We start from the raw sequence: 14,280 nt of genomic DNA, 5'->3' as shown, positions 1-14,280 counted from the left end.
TAGTTATTCTCTTCTAACAACTTTCATTAGGGGTGTGTTAGGTTTACTTGAATTTAAAATACTTAATGTTGTATCCTATGTATATATGATTAAATTGTTGACCTTTGAAATAATTATCTACTACAAGTACAACAAATGATCAATTTATAAACCTTTAGGGTATAGACGGATGTAAAACATCAATGATTAATCAGATTATTATTAAAGAACAAATGAAGTTTTCATTGTGTGTGTGTACTAGAAAAACAAACAAAAAATGCATACTACAGAGTGCTAAATTAAAACTACTACAAATTGTAAAAACAAAAATGATCATAAAATATTTTAACGTGTATCTTAAAATTAAAAGAATGCATCGGTCACATGCATAGTTTAAATTTAATTATTAAAATAATAAAAAGTTAACTTAATTAAATAGATTTAATTTTAGCACAATAATACCTCTAACTACTACCATTTCTACTACGAGAAGCTAGAAGAAAATTGCTGTTTTGTAAGCATTTTAGAAAATGTATACCCTATTCATTTACACAACATTTACTATATGTAGTATGCATTCTATATTTCTTAAATGAATAGAATCCTGGACCGTAATTAACAGAACCTGATGGTCGAAATCGTTATTTTAATATACGTTCAACATTTGACCCTTTCGTTCCACGTAACAAGAGTTAGTTTTAGAATGACGAAGCTTTAAATTCTAGTAAAACATTCTTAGTAGCATTTATTTATTCTTAGTAAGCAACAGTTGTTTCTCAAAGATTTAAAAAACTTTTTATTACAGCTACTTGTAAACTATCTATGTTCAAATATAATAAAAAAGGTAACTTATCGAAAATTTTGATTACTTTGAATAGTTTATTGAACTATAAAAAAAAAGCGCTCAAAAAGTTTGGTCTAAGGACCTGGTGTACAAAAGAAGCATTTGGTTATCGAGTCGTACTTTGTAATTATAACTTCAAGGAGATGTTTAAAAAGTGGACGTGTTGTACTGAAAAATTAATTTCGTTACTTTAATCAAGTTTTCTTTTGTTTTTTGAGATTCTTTAAATGCGCTTTTAATTTCTTTGCAAGTCGTTTCTTTTTTCTCTCATAAAAGATTGCGCAAGAGTTTTAAAGGTTTGTTTTTTTACTGTTTAATCTATATCTGTCTAAAAAGTACATGATGTTTATTTTTTGCTTCATAACATGTTTAAGTACAGCACCAAAACTACTCTTTTAATTAAAATAATAACTATTTAATTAGACGGTTTTCATTTTGAATTTTATTATTTTTTAATTTAAATATAACCTTATGATACTAAAGTTCATTAAAAATATAAATGGTTATGCAAACTTTCTGATATTTTTAATTTTTACATACTCTATCAACTTTTAATCATCTTAAAACATACATACGTTTAATTGTACTTAAATAAATGATTTCATTAAAATATAAAAATAATAAATATAAAAAAAGAGATACTTTAGATTTTTCTGTATCTTAAGTAGACTAAAATAAAAAAAACGCAAATCCGTAAAATTGATTGTTTTAGACTAAATTTAAATAAATGATTGTTATTACATTTAAAATTAAGTAAATTAATTAAAGTCTATTAGTCAGATTAGTTTTAATCTTAAAAAGTTAAAAGTTATTTCTATAGCTTAGAAAATCATAATCTACTCGATAACCGAAAGGTTTTTTTTTCACAAGTATCAGAAATAAATATTTTGAGCGCTGTTTGTTGTTCAATTAACAGTATTGTAGTTGTAAGAATTAATTATGTTTATGTAGGCCATAATTTATAATTTCAAAAAATTATATTGGTACAACAGATTTCAAACTTGTATTTTGTTTCCCTTGATATAAGATGGAAATTTATTATACAGACGAGTATAAAGAAATATTTTAAATAGTTCAATTTAACCAAGCTTCATTTCTTGCTATACTGACTCATTCAATAAATTTTTTCGTATAATATGCAATTTACGTTGACATATAATTTGTTCCACCAAGAAATTAATGTACCAAAAACAGGTTATAGCTTTTTATAAATACAGTAAGTTATATATTAAAATGCTAAACTTTTATTATTTGTAAAACTTTATAAACATAATAATCAATTTGAAACAAAACTTTAATATTCCTTAAAATATTTTTAAATAAATTAATAAATTTTTGAATTTCGAGCAGATAATTGTTTTAAAGTCAATAGTTTTAATCATATATATATATATAAATAAAAGACAACATTAACTATATAAAATTTGACAAAAGGTTATTTAAATAGGGTAAATTACGAAAATTTTAACTTCACACATTTCATAGTTATTGTTACTTGAAAACCTGTCTCACATGCTAATGTAATTAATTGTATTTAGAAAAAGTTACCTTTTAAAAAAAGTAAAAAAAAACAATATTTATAATTTGTTCAATAATTTTTAATGTAGTTATAAACACATTGATAAAAAAAAATATTCGGCTACATTTTTGTTCAGGAAATCATTTCTTGTAATGTGAGAACATTTTTTCACAAAAGTTTAGTTTATACATTATTAAAAAAATATAATAAGTATCTGTAATGTGCACATCCCTTGATTCCTTAATTATTCTTAATATGAGCAATTCTTAACTTTAGTTCATGCTATTGACTTTTTTAAAAGCTTTTTGTCTCCGTATCAGTTAAAAAAAACTATGACCTCTAAAAGCTTTAACAGAACACTTAAAAATTTTGGTCATTTGCACACTACTGTTAAAAAATTTTATATACAAAAGTTAAACTAAGTAATATATATATATATGAGTTAATGACATTACCTACCAAAAAGCAAAAATATTCTATATTGCTAATATAAAATATTAATATTTAGAAAATTCTCAAATTGTAAAAAGTTTGAAAGTTTCGAATTCGAAATGATAAAATATTCTGTACGGCCGAAAAACTGGTTCATATATACTTGCTATAGTCTTATTAATTGCTTGTCCCGTAGTTAGGTGGGTTGCATCTAGCTAACTCACCTGTCTATGAATCAGGAAATAGTGGACAGTATAAAGATATTAGATTATGTAAATTAAACTTAACACTTTAAGCTAGTACCCTTAAATCGACCAAAACTTTGAGATATATGCAACAGCATAAACGTAGCTTAAAAAATGCTGCAAATTAAGGATACTAATGGAATCATTGGATACTGCAGATTTAATTTATTTGAGAAGTCAAAGGGTGTTACAGATTAAAGTTACTTAAGGACGCTAGAAATTCTGCATATTTTCTTGTGTTGTCCTTTAACAGAGTTTAATTTATTAAAAGAACATTTACCTAGCAAAAAATGTGGAGACAGACCAGTCAAATATTCATAATTGCTGTAAATTGATATCATCAGTCTAATCATTGTTTTGTACAATACTAGATATTGATTTACTCATATTGGTATAAGTCGAATATCTGAACCTCCAAATAACACAAAATTTACTTTAATTTAGTTGTTTATTATTATAAAGATTATGAAATATAGTATTGACCGTGTTTGAACAATACAATTCTTGAAAATTCTTTAAAAGTTCAAAGCTTGAACATCACAGAATGTCCACCGTTTCATGCTCCGTAATGAAATGAGATAAACCCGGCTGCCAACGGAATAAGTAATTGATAAGAATAAAATAAGTATATATATACATATATATATTTCTGAGTGTTCGAGACGCATAGAAAACAAATCTTTTGGTCTTTTTACATTTAAAGAACTTTCTAAGTAATTATATTGCATATATTTCTGTAGGTGACATATTTCTAAGCATAATTTTTATTGTTTAGTTTAACTTTTGCATATATAATCTTTTTAAAATTACTAAATCATTAAGTTTTCTTTTCAAAATTATCCAGGTCATAACTTTATTTTTTACCTTGTTAGAAGATATAAAGTTTGTAAAACTTTGAGCTTTTAGATAGTACCTTAAAACATGGTTAAATTCAACCAAATCTAATGGATATATATATACCATGTCATAAATGCAACTCAAGAATTGCTTATCCACTTATCATGGATACTTAAGCAGCCAAGTTATGCTGCACAAGAAGGATAACATGTTTAATTCTGTATCAAATACGCTCCCGTGAAAAAATGTTTTTAAATAAAAATCAATAATCACTCTTAATCAATGTATTTATATTTAATTAAAAAAATCTTGAAAAAATTACAGCTAATGTTGCTTTAATCTGAAAGAAATAACATTTACTTAATTTAATTATAAAATTAGCAACTAAAACAGGTTTTTCTTGTAACAACACAATGTGAACTAAGTAAAAAAAAAACTATGGTAAATAACCTTATTTACAAAAATTATATAAAACGTTCGTCAAATTTATATAGTTAATGTTTTTTTCACACATATATGTACATATAGGATTAAATCTGTTGACTTTTAAAACATCTATCTACTAAGTAAATTTAGCTATTAAGACCAAGTTTTTTCTTCTGGGGTTTTATTGATTTAAGCTGATTATAATAGCTTCTTTACTGCAAAAATATCTATATTTGATATTTTTGCTTGTTTTGATTTTGTTAAAGTATTTGCAAATAATTATATTCAAATATAATCTAGAAAATAGACCCTAACCATCAGTCCTCTTCTAGCCTAGATGTATTTAAGTTACCTAGAAGAAAACCTTCACTGCAGTTTAACTTTAGCAACAATGTTACTACCAGTCGTGGGGTAATCCCATAGGATTTCAAGTTCTTTAAAAAAAATTTTATGTCGTATCTGAAAAAAAAAAGGATATTTTAGTTTAATTAACTATATAAAAATAGTTCATATCTTATTGCAACACTTTTAATGACTTCTTTGTAATGGCTCAAATAAGTATTTAAACATAGTATTTTTTATTAACTTCTTCTCTTTTAATAGATATTTTTGCAAATTGTTTTACTACTATAGCCTCGCAAGGTAGATCTATAACGATTTTTAAATTCTTTAAAATATAAATTATTTTTCGAGATATGGCCTCTAAATCATTTGTTTGAGAATTTTAGTTGTCAAAATTAGAACTGTAAGAGTTTGAATTGTTATCTAACCAAAAGGCACACCTCAATATGCTTTTTATTGGAGTTTATTGAACGACAAAAAAAAATACGATCAAAATATTAAGTCTTATGTGCGCGAAGAAACTCTCGAATATCAAGTTGCACACCAGGGATCCGTACTTGTCTGGGACGTGCCAAAACTAAGCCAGTCTAATTTTCCCTATCTCTTCTACTAATTTTTCTGGTTCCATATCTTCTACTTCTTTTATAGATCCTTCCAATGCCTTTAAAATAGCAAATAAAGTTTAAAACAACATTTAAAAAACTTTTGCTTAAATAATAATAAAAAAATAGTAAAACTTTAAACATTTTGAAACTAGCAATATCGTACTTTATAATAACTTATTAATATATTAGAAATAAGTTGCTACTTGCATAAACTAATTTAAAAACAATATTTATCATTTTTGCTAAAATTTTATATAAAAAAAAATATTGGTTTATAAAGTAATATTTTACTATACAAAAAAGCTAACTTTTGTAAGATAGTCAACATCCTCTTTGCCAAACGTCATTGGAGGTTTGAACTTAAGAATATTGTAATACGGTCCTTCTACACTGATTATCACAAACCTTTTTTTCAGCCTGTTTATTGATAAAATACATTTAAACTAATTTTCATTATCAAAAATATGCATACTTCAGTTTTCCAAGGTTGTTTAAAATAATGTTAAATGTTAACTTATTGTTCTTTGAAGTATATTTTTCTTCAAACTTTCTTTAAAACTTAAAAATCTACTGTAAATCTTCAATATAAAAATATTCTTAAAAAAAATTTAAATCACAAAACTTTTTATGTCTTTGGATAAAAATTTACATAAATATATATTCAGTATTTTGTATCAATAGAAAAAGAACTAAGTAGTTACAGAATAGTTTTTAAGCGTGTCTTATTGAAAAGTACCAAATTATGTCCGTAGAACTAAGTTTCGTATAAAAATCTTTTTTATATAAAAATGAATTTAAAAAATTATCAAAATACAGTTTTTAAGTTAAAAAGATTAAGAAAACTAAATAATTAAACAATAGTAGGTCTTGATTTTGATTAACAAATGTTAAAACAATTGAATTCCAAAATTACCATTGTTACTACTACTGTTTTTAAAATTAAAAGATAAATAAACTGACAGTTTTTGAATTTCACTGCATTCTGCTGAAGCAGGTGTTTTCGTCTTTTTGTCTTTTACAAACTCTATTCCGATAAAAAGACCAACACCTCTGTAAAGTTTTCGTATTTAAATCAATTAATTAAAATAAAGAATATATGTAATAGTGTAGAGCTAAATTTCAGTTCACTTTAAACATTAAAAATAATCTTAATATATTTTTTTAGTGCACTCGATTATCATCATATTACAATACTATATCAAACTTGTTTTTTCTGTTTATCATTTGTATTTTTTATCATACTAAGACTAGTAGTTTCATGTTATTTTAGAAGAGTACTACAGAAAAAAAAGATTAACTAAACAAGACCTGACATCTCCGATAATCTCATGTCGCTGTTTAAGCATGTTTAACTGATCTAAAGCATACTTTCCAACAATTTGTGCATTTTCCAACATGTTTTCATTTTCTAAAACATCTAGAACTGCGTGTCCTATCGCACAAGAGACTGGATTTCCACCAAACTGTAGTTTAATTGTTAAAAATTATTTGAAAATAGTTGGACCGACAGTAAATTGACTAGATTTAGTTATAATATTTTTGTTTATTATTTTATTGTAATTGGTTTAGTTAACACTTCCGAACATAACAAAACAATAGTGAACTAAACTTTATAACTTATAGAGACCTTTGAAACAACTGCTTCTCTGTTGTTTGTATACTCAAGATAATTTTTGTAGCTAAACTATTTTTCAATTGTCCTCTAAACTTTATTCAACTATTGTCAATATTATAAAGTATCATAAAAAATTAAGATTTCAAGACAACATAAATAAAGGTTTGTTGTTTCTTTTGTGAAGGTCTCTCAAAGACTTTTGCAGAAATAAAATTTCATACTACGGGCAAGAAAACTAGCTAATGATAAGGTTTAGAAATTTAAAAGACAAATACTCGAAAAACAAATTCAGTAATGATAAGTCTTCAAAAATTAAGGTCGTGCAAAGGAGTCACAAGAACTTAAATGATGCTACATTTAAAAGTTTTAACTGTGAAAAAACTTTTAAAAAGAATGGCTTTCAAAGAGTTTAAATGAATAAATACTTACAGCCTTAAATGGAAATGCTTAAGATAACATATAGTTAATCTAAAATTACAAACTTTAATTGGATTCGCTTGAAAAAAAGCTGATTTAAGAAATTTTAAGTTTCAATATCAATAATTTTTTTAATATGGTAAATCTATCATGGTATAACATTGTCTATTATTTATCTGAAAATAAACTTTTATAAGTCGGTTTACCAAATTTCTTTTAGTCACGTTTAAAAATTAGCATGTAACTATTTATTAAGTTTATTTTATTATAAAACATTTAATTAACAGTGTTAAAGTAGCTGCCTCTTCCTTTAAGAAAAGAATCCGCAATTTCTCTAGTTGTAATAACTGCAGACATTGGATGTCCATTTCCAATAGGTTTTCCTACGGTCACTATGTCAGGTTCTGCTCCCTTTTGTGTAATTTGAAATAAATTATAAAACAGCTTAAAACAATGTTTAGATGTATATGCTTATATAAGTTTTAATTGATATACTAAAATACCTAGGCGCAGATGGATTCTACTCAACTATGTTTCTGCAGCAGCTTAACATAAAGGTTACATAAAATTTTTCAGTTTTAAAATTCAATTACAGTAACCTCTCGGATCTTTACGCACTTGTGACGTTACGCACTCTCGTTTAGTTACGCATTTCAGAACTTTATAAAATTCAGAAAATAAAAATTTAATTTTTTATTTATATTGCACAAACTAGGTTTAATGTATATTTTTAAATTAGAATATGTTTTTGAATGCTAACACACCTCTCTATATCTTTAGACTTTGTAAATTTTTGTTCCTTGACTAATTGATAAACATTTAGTTATACCTCAGTATATCAGAAATTTTGTTAAGAATAAGAGATTAAATCAAAATTCTGAAATAAAAATGACTGTGTTTAATAATGAAAGTATAATGAAATAATGAGAGTTTAAAACACAAAGAAATAAAACAGCAGTCTTGCCCTATATATTAATAAATACTAATTATAATTGTAAAGAAATGCTTAATTATAATTTGAATTTGCTAAGTAGAATAAAATATAAATGTCACATATAAATAAAGATTAAGATAATATTTACTTATTATTAAAGTAGTAAAATTATTTCTACTCGTATTATTATTATTTTATAGAATTTAAAATCCTTTTTTAATATATATATAGTTTTATCTGTTGTTTTCATATTTATAAATGAAGTAAACAAATTGTTAAAAGTTGGAAAGTGCCCAGTCTACTTCAAACTAGAAGCAATATTAAAAAACAGCCATTATAGTGAGTATACTTGGTACCTCTCGTTTCTTTACGATCTCTCATATCTTTACGCACTTTTTCTGTGGACACAATGTGCGTAAATAAGCGAGAGGTTACTGTACAACAAAAAAAAAGTTTTTAGCTTAAATAAAGGCTGGCCAACTACAGCCTATGACGTATTTTGAAGCTATAAAAATTCACTTATAACAAATAAAACTATTTGTTTCATAACAAAATTCTACAAACATACTTTTAATCAAATTGTGAGTAAATAGAGGTTAATTAGTTCGTTTAAAGTTTGTTTTTGAAAAGCATTTCGTCCTGTTTTTTTCTTTTGCGGTCAGCGAAAGAATTTATTTAAGGATACAAACTCTTGGCTTAAAAATACTTAAAAATAATTTGTAGAATCTAATAAAATGGTTTTATAGAATTTGGGCAGTTTAGAATAAAAATAATAGCTTGTATTTATATTCTCTTTACGTCACAATTTAGTAAATCTATGTCTTTTTCCTTGTTTTAATGGTGATGAACTTTTTAATAGTAGTAAAATAATAGATATACATATCTAGTAACAAAACTTTTAGCTTAGCTATTTTCATCAGTTGTAAAGAGACATAGCTAACATAAGACAAAATTTTAAACAAAAATGTAATAAAAACATATTATTTTAAATAACTTAATTCACTTTTATAATACCCAGTTGTTTAGAAAAGATTTTTAAATTTATAATCATTTCTAATAATAACCTGCTGTTCAAAAGACCACATGTGAGTTCCAACTCTACCAAAAACAAATTGTACCTCATCAGCAATACAGACACCTCCATATGACTTTACATACCTGTTATATATTTCTATTTAGCACACAGTTTAAATAAAAAAAAATATTTGAATTTAGTTGGAGGAAATTGAGTCAACTATAAAGGTAAAGTAAATTATTTTTTTTGTACGTGATACAAAATTACAAACAAAAGTGAAAAAAATCAATAGCTTTAACAACAAAGCGTAATGACTTGGTACTTAAAAAATTCTTTTATTAAAGGTCAAAATAAAAACTAATTTCTCTTAACAGTACTGAGTCAGATAAAAGCTTTTTTATTTTTAATTTGTTATAGAAATAGTTTACTTTGAAACCTATTACTAACTAAAAAACTTTTTTCATGTAACCATCAGGCGGCACAATTTGACCTCCGCAACTTATCATTGACTCCATTATGAATGCTGAAGTCTGTATTAAGTTGTTACTATTACACTTAAGTATGTAAAATTAAATGTTTCAGTTTTCTGAAGTGCCTTATTTAAATTTATCAAATAGAAACTCATTAGAGTAAATTGTTACTAGTTACAACTGTACAATGTATACTTTAGAAAAAGTTATTTAGATTTTTTCAGTACTAAAAGCAAACCACTTAAAAAGGTATTCTTTGTTTGTTCTAAAATACTTAGCTATGTAATTTAAACATCTTTTTTAATGGTTTTTCTTAACCAAAAATAGATTTTCTTGATCTAAAACATTCGTCCAATTTTTTCTAAGTATGATTCCAAATTATGGCTTATTTTCAATTAAAACTAATTCATAACTGTTTAAAAAATTAAATATTTCATTTCGGTATCTAGATATCTTATCATATAAAAAAAATTTAATGAGTATGACGGAGTTATCTTTACAATAACAGAAAAAAATTCTTAAACCTGCCTAGATAATTTTTATTTAAATATCAAAAGAAACTACTTTAAAAATGTAAAAAAAAAACTAATTTTTATTACTAGAATATATTAACATTTAAAAAAATAGAATTGTTTGAAATTTTCAATGTTTTTTTCTATAGTACGACTAACTTGAGTTAAATTAAAACTTAAAAACGCTCAAAGTAAGCAAGTAAGTAAGTTTTAATAAAACTATTTTATATGTTTAGTTTAAGTATACGTAGCTAATCTAAATATTTGGTAAAGGATTAAAAAAAGAAAAACCTACTTAGTTTGAAACTTTTAAATAAAATTTTTTTTTTGAATAATACCTGGAAAAATACCAAAAATGATCCTTGGAGAAAATTTTTACTATTATAAAAAGTTAAGTTTGTTTAAATTTATAGAAAATCAGTAAAAAATTTCGAAAGCGCTATAGACTTTTAATGTGCTAAAGATAAGTAGATTTTGTTAAAATAAGAATTAATTTGACTGATTTTCTACCTGATGCCAGTAAGAAAATCGCAAAGCAACTTTTACTAGTTTAAAGATTTTACTTTCGTTTATAAAAAATATTGTCTTATATAAAGCTCATTTTTTAATCAAATGGTACATTATAGCCTCTTATGGGATAACTTTATATACAACTTTATACATTATTGTGGAAACTAATCGTTTAAGTACCAATCTAATATGACATTTAACCAAGGTGTTGTTCAAGAGCATTTTAAAAAGTTTTAACGAGTAAAAATGTATTGGTAAAAGAAAAAATGGTACCAATAGTAGAACTTAGGCGTATTTTCAAAGTATGTATAAGATGATAAATACCATATAATTTCTAAGATGGAAAAATCATACATAGGAATAAAAGGTACTTAATAAAAAAGTAAGGACTTTTATTTAACGTACAACGAATAGAATCTTTTTAAACTAAAACGAATCAGGAACACGAAATTGAACAAAAGTCTTAGGGTTTGCATGTTTAAAAAATTCTATAAGTTATTAGCCAAACTTTTGACCAAAATTAGGTTGTTAAAAAATGCAATAAATTTTATCAAAAACGGTTTAAAAGACTACATCAACGTTTATTTACTCAAATAAAACTTATACATATTTTGACTTAAAAAGGTAACTTTTTACTTAAACTTCATTAAAAAAATACCAAAAGTTTTACTTAATCAATACTTTTAAAACTCTTATGCTAGGTTTTCGTAAAACATATGTTTTAAGCAAAAACTACTTCGAAAACTAAAAGTTTAAGACTTACCTTTTTACCTTCTTTCTTTATTGTTTCTAATGTGGCTTTTATTTCATTTGCATACTCTTGACATGGGTCTTCTTTTGAGCTGTGAATTCCTCTGTACACATCAGGTACGGGACACTGTAAAAAAGATAATATAAACTTAAAATTCTACAAATAATAGTGCAATACAAAAAAAAAGACTTGAAAATTATTTTTATATACTGTTTAATACCCTAAACAAATAGTAACTATCTTTTTTTATAATCTTTTACTACACAATAAATGTTATTGAAATCATATTACATAAAAAATCAGAAAATAGAGATTATTCTAGTTTTAATCATTTCCTAATTTTTAAGAGAATAAAAGTTTTAAGTTTATATTCAAAACACTGCAGTTAAACATTAGTAAAAATTGCCGAAACAAACTTACACTCTCGTTTAATCAAGTATTGCTAATAATAAGAAACTGTTGAATTTTGTTTATTAAATTGTTTGGCTTTTTTATTAAAATAAATTAGGCAACCTTAAGATGTTTGGAAATATTTATGCTCCACGTAGTGTGTGACAGGCACAACTTAAACAGCTCGGTTCTATTAGAAATTCTACTGCTTTAATTTTTATAGCATTAGCTATAAACCACTGATGAAACTAGTCTAAACATCTGTATCACTTTTTAAATTTTGCTTTGAATGATTTGTGTATAAATTTCCAGCATAAACAATTAGTATTCTGAATATAACTAACTGATTTTATTTTTATAATTTGTGACTTACTACAACTATTAATAGCTAATGATTGTAACCTAATTTATGTAAGACTTTAGAATTGTCCTTTTTTAAGAGAACCTTAGGATAATTAATCTTAGTCATAGTTGATAAAAGAGACTTGAAATATCTGGTGATAAAATTATATGTTGGAAAATCAATTACTGCTGTTTGAGGATGTTTAGTACATTAAGTACGTAAAAAAACGATAAATAGTTATGTAAAATAAATTGAGTCTACCATTTGATTAATTTTATTTATTTAATAGTGATTAAAACCTTAAAAAAAAAGTTAATTGCAAAAGTTAAATAAAAAAAGTCTTGTAAAATTGTATACTTTGCAATTGTTATACTTAAAAACTAATAAAATTATACGAATGAAACTATACACTTAACATCTTTAGTTTCTTAAAAATGGCCTTACAGTAAAAACTATCTTTGTAAACAATCATTTCATATTTTTAATTATTAGTTTTAGCAATAAATTATTCACCAGGTGCAAGTTTTTACTCCTCATTTTCTCGTCTACTTTCCATTTGTGCTGAGAAATTTCCACCGTTGAGATTACAGTTCCGTGGTAAGCGTGTTCCAGTGCCAACACTTGATCCCCTCCTGTGAAGTTGTGAGCCAACTGTAGTGCCACATCATTTGCTTCCGACCTATTTTAATTGGTTATTAACTTACTTATTAAAAACTTGGGAAGTATTTAAAAAGAATTTTGTTTAAAATATTTTTCACTTTGACTTGTTATACTGTTACTCTATTCATTAAACAAAAAAAACAATCCTGTTTTATCTATGTGAACTAGTCTATGTATATGTGTACTAATGGAAATAAACACTTATAACTTAAAGAAAAACTATTCTTTTAAAAAGTAACTATGAATGATAAAACTTTGTTTAGTTTACTTTTCACTATACTGTACAATTCTCACCCTGAGTTAACCAGAAAAATCACCTCGAGATTTTTAGGAAACAGAGAGGCTAATCTTGCAACATAAGTTGAAAGTCCATCGTGAAGGTATCTGCTGTTTGTGTACAACTGCTCCATTTGACGACACCCAGCTTGTGTTACATGTTCGTGACAATGACCCACTGTGATAAAAAAGATGTAATATTTGATTATGGCAAAAAATACATTGATGAGGTAACAAAAAAAGCGGATAAAAGTTTTCACCAGACTTTAAGTTTAAAACTATTTATATAATCTTAAAAAGTATGTACTATTTTACTTTATTAAAAAATATTTTTGCGTGATTCTTATTGTCGATTTTACCTTTTTTTAAATTGAATTTTAAACCTATGTTTACTATGAATAAGAAAAATGTTTGTAGTATTTTAAAAATGTTAAAATTTAGCTTTTTTATATAAATTTGAAAGAAATCAATTAGTTACCACAAAAAAGCAAACTTTAGCTTAATTGACATAAATTTTGTATAAATTTATATAATACAGAGCATGGGCATTTTTTAATTCTCAAATTTAACTATAGCAAAATAAATTTAAATTTTTAAAGAAATTGTTTAGAGTTTTGGTGGAAAGATTTTGTACATTAAAAATAAAATCAATGTTAATTAATCTTGTTGAACAACATATAACTAAATATTGAAATAAATACGATTAGCTTTTCAGTAAAAACTCAACTAATAATACTACAAACCATGTGCAACATTGTTAATACAGTCTAAATACTTGTTACCACTTTCATCAAAAAGAAAATGTTTCCTGCCTTTAACAATTTTCAAAGGGTCTTCTTCAAAATATAAACCACAAGAAGGTCTGAAAAATAAAAACAACTTATTTAATTTTAAAAAAATAAGCAACCTAAAAAAAAAAAGAAAACCAAAGTTATTTTATTTTTCATTTTTACAATAAGATCTTATAAGTAATGAAGAAAGAATTTTAGTAGTTATTTATGCGAGCTATCGTCTAATAACGTACTTTTCCTGTAGACACAATGAACGTAAATTCGCAAAAAGTTTTTGTTTGTATATATTGTTGTCAATGAAATTGAAAATATTTTTCTGTTTTATAATGTTTACCGTAATTCAATTTAAAATAACAAGAGGCTTTAA

The 14,280-nt window shown here is 24.8% G+C and overlaps 1 pseudogene; it reads right to left on the bottom strand.

Annotated features, from left to right (window-relative positions):
- Positions 1–5,201: 5,201 nt before the first annotated feature.
- LOC145836299 (ethanolamine-phosphate phospho-lyase-like) overlaps positions 5,202–14,280 on the bottom strand; it is a 34,813-nt pseudogene continuing 25,734 nt past the window's right edge.

The sequence above is a fragment of the Thalia democratica genome, chromosome 5, assembly GCF_965202585.1.
Source record: "Thalia democratica chromosome 5, ktThaDemo2.hap1.1, whole genome shotgun sequence".
In the NCBI taxonomy this organism is placed as follows: Eukaryota; Metazoa; Chordata; class Thaliacea; order Salpida; family Salpidae; genus Thalia; species Thalia democratica.
The sequence above is the reverse complement of the archived record's forward strand: the minus strand, read 5'-3'. Positions and strand labels throughout refer to the sequence as shown.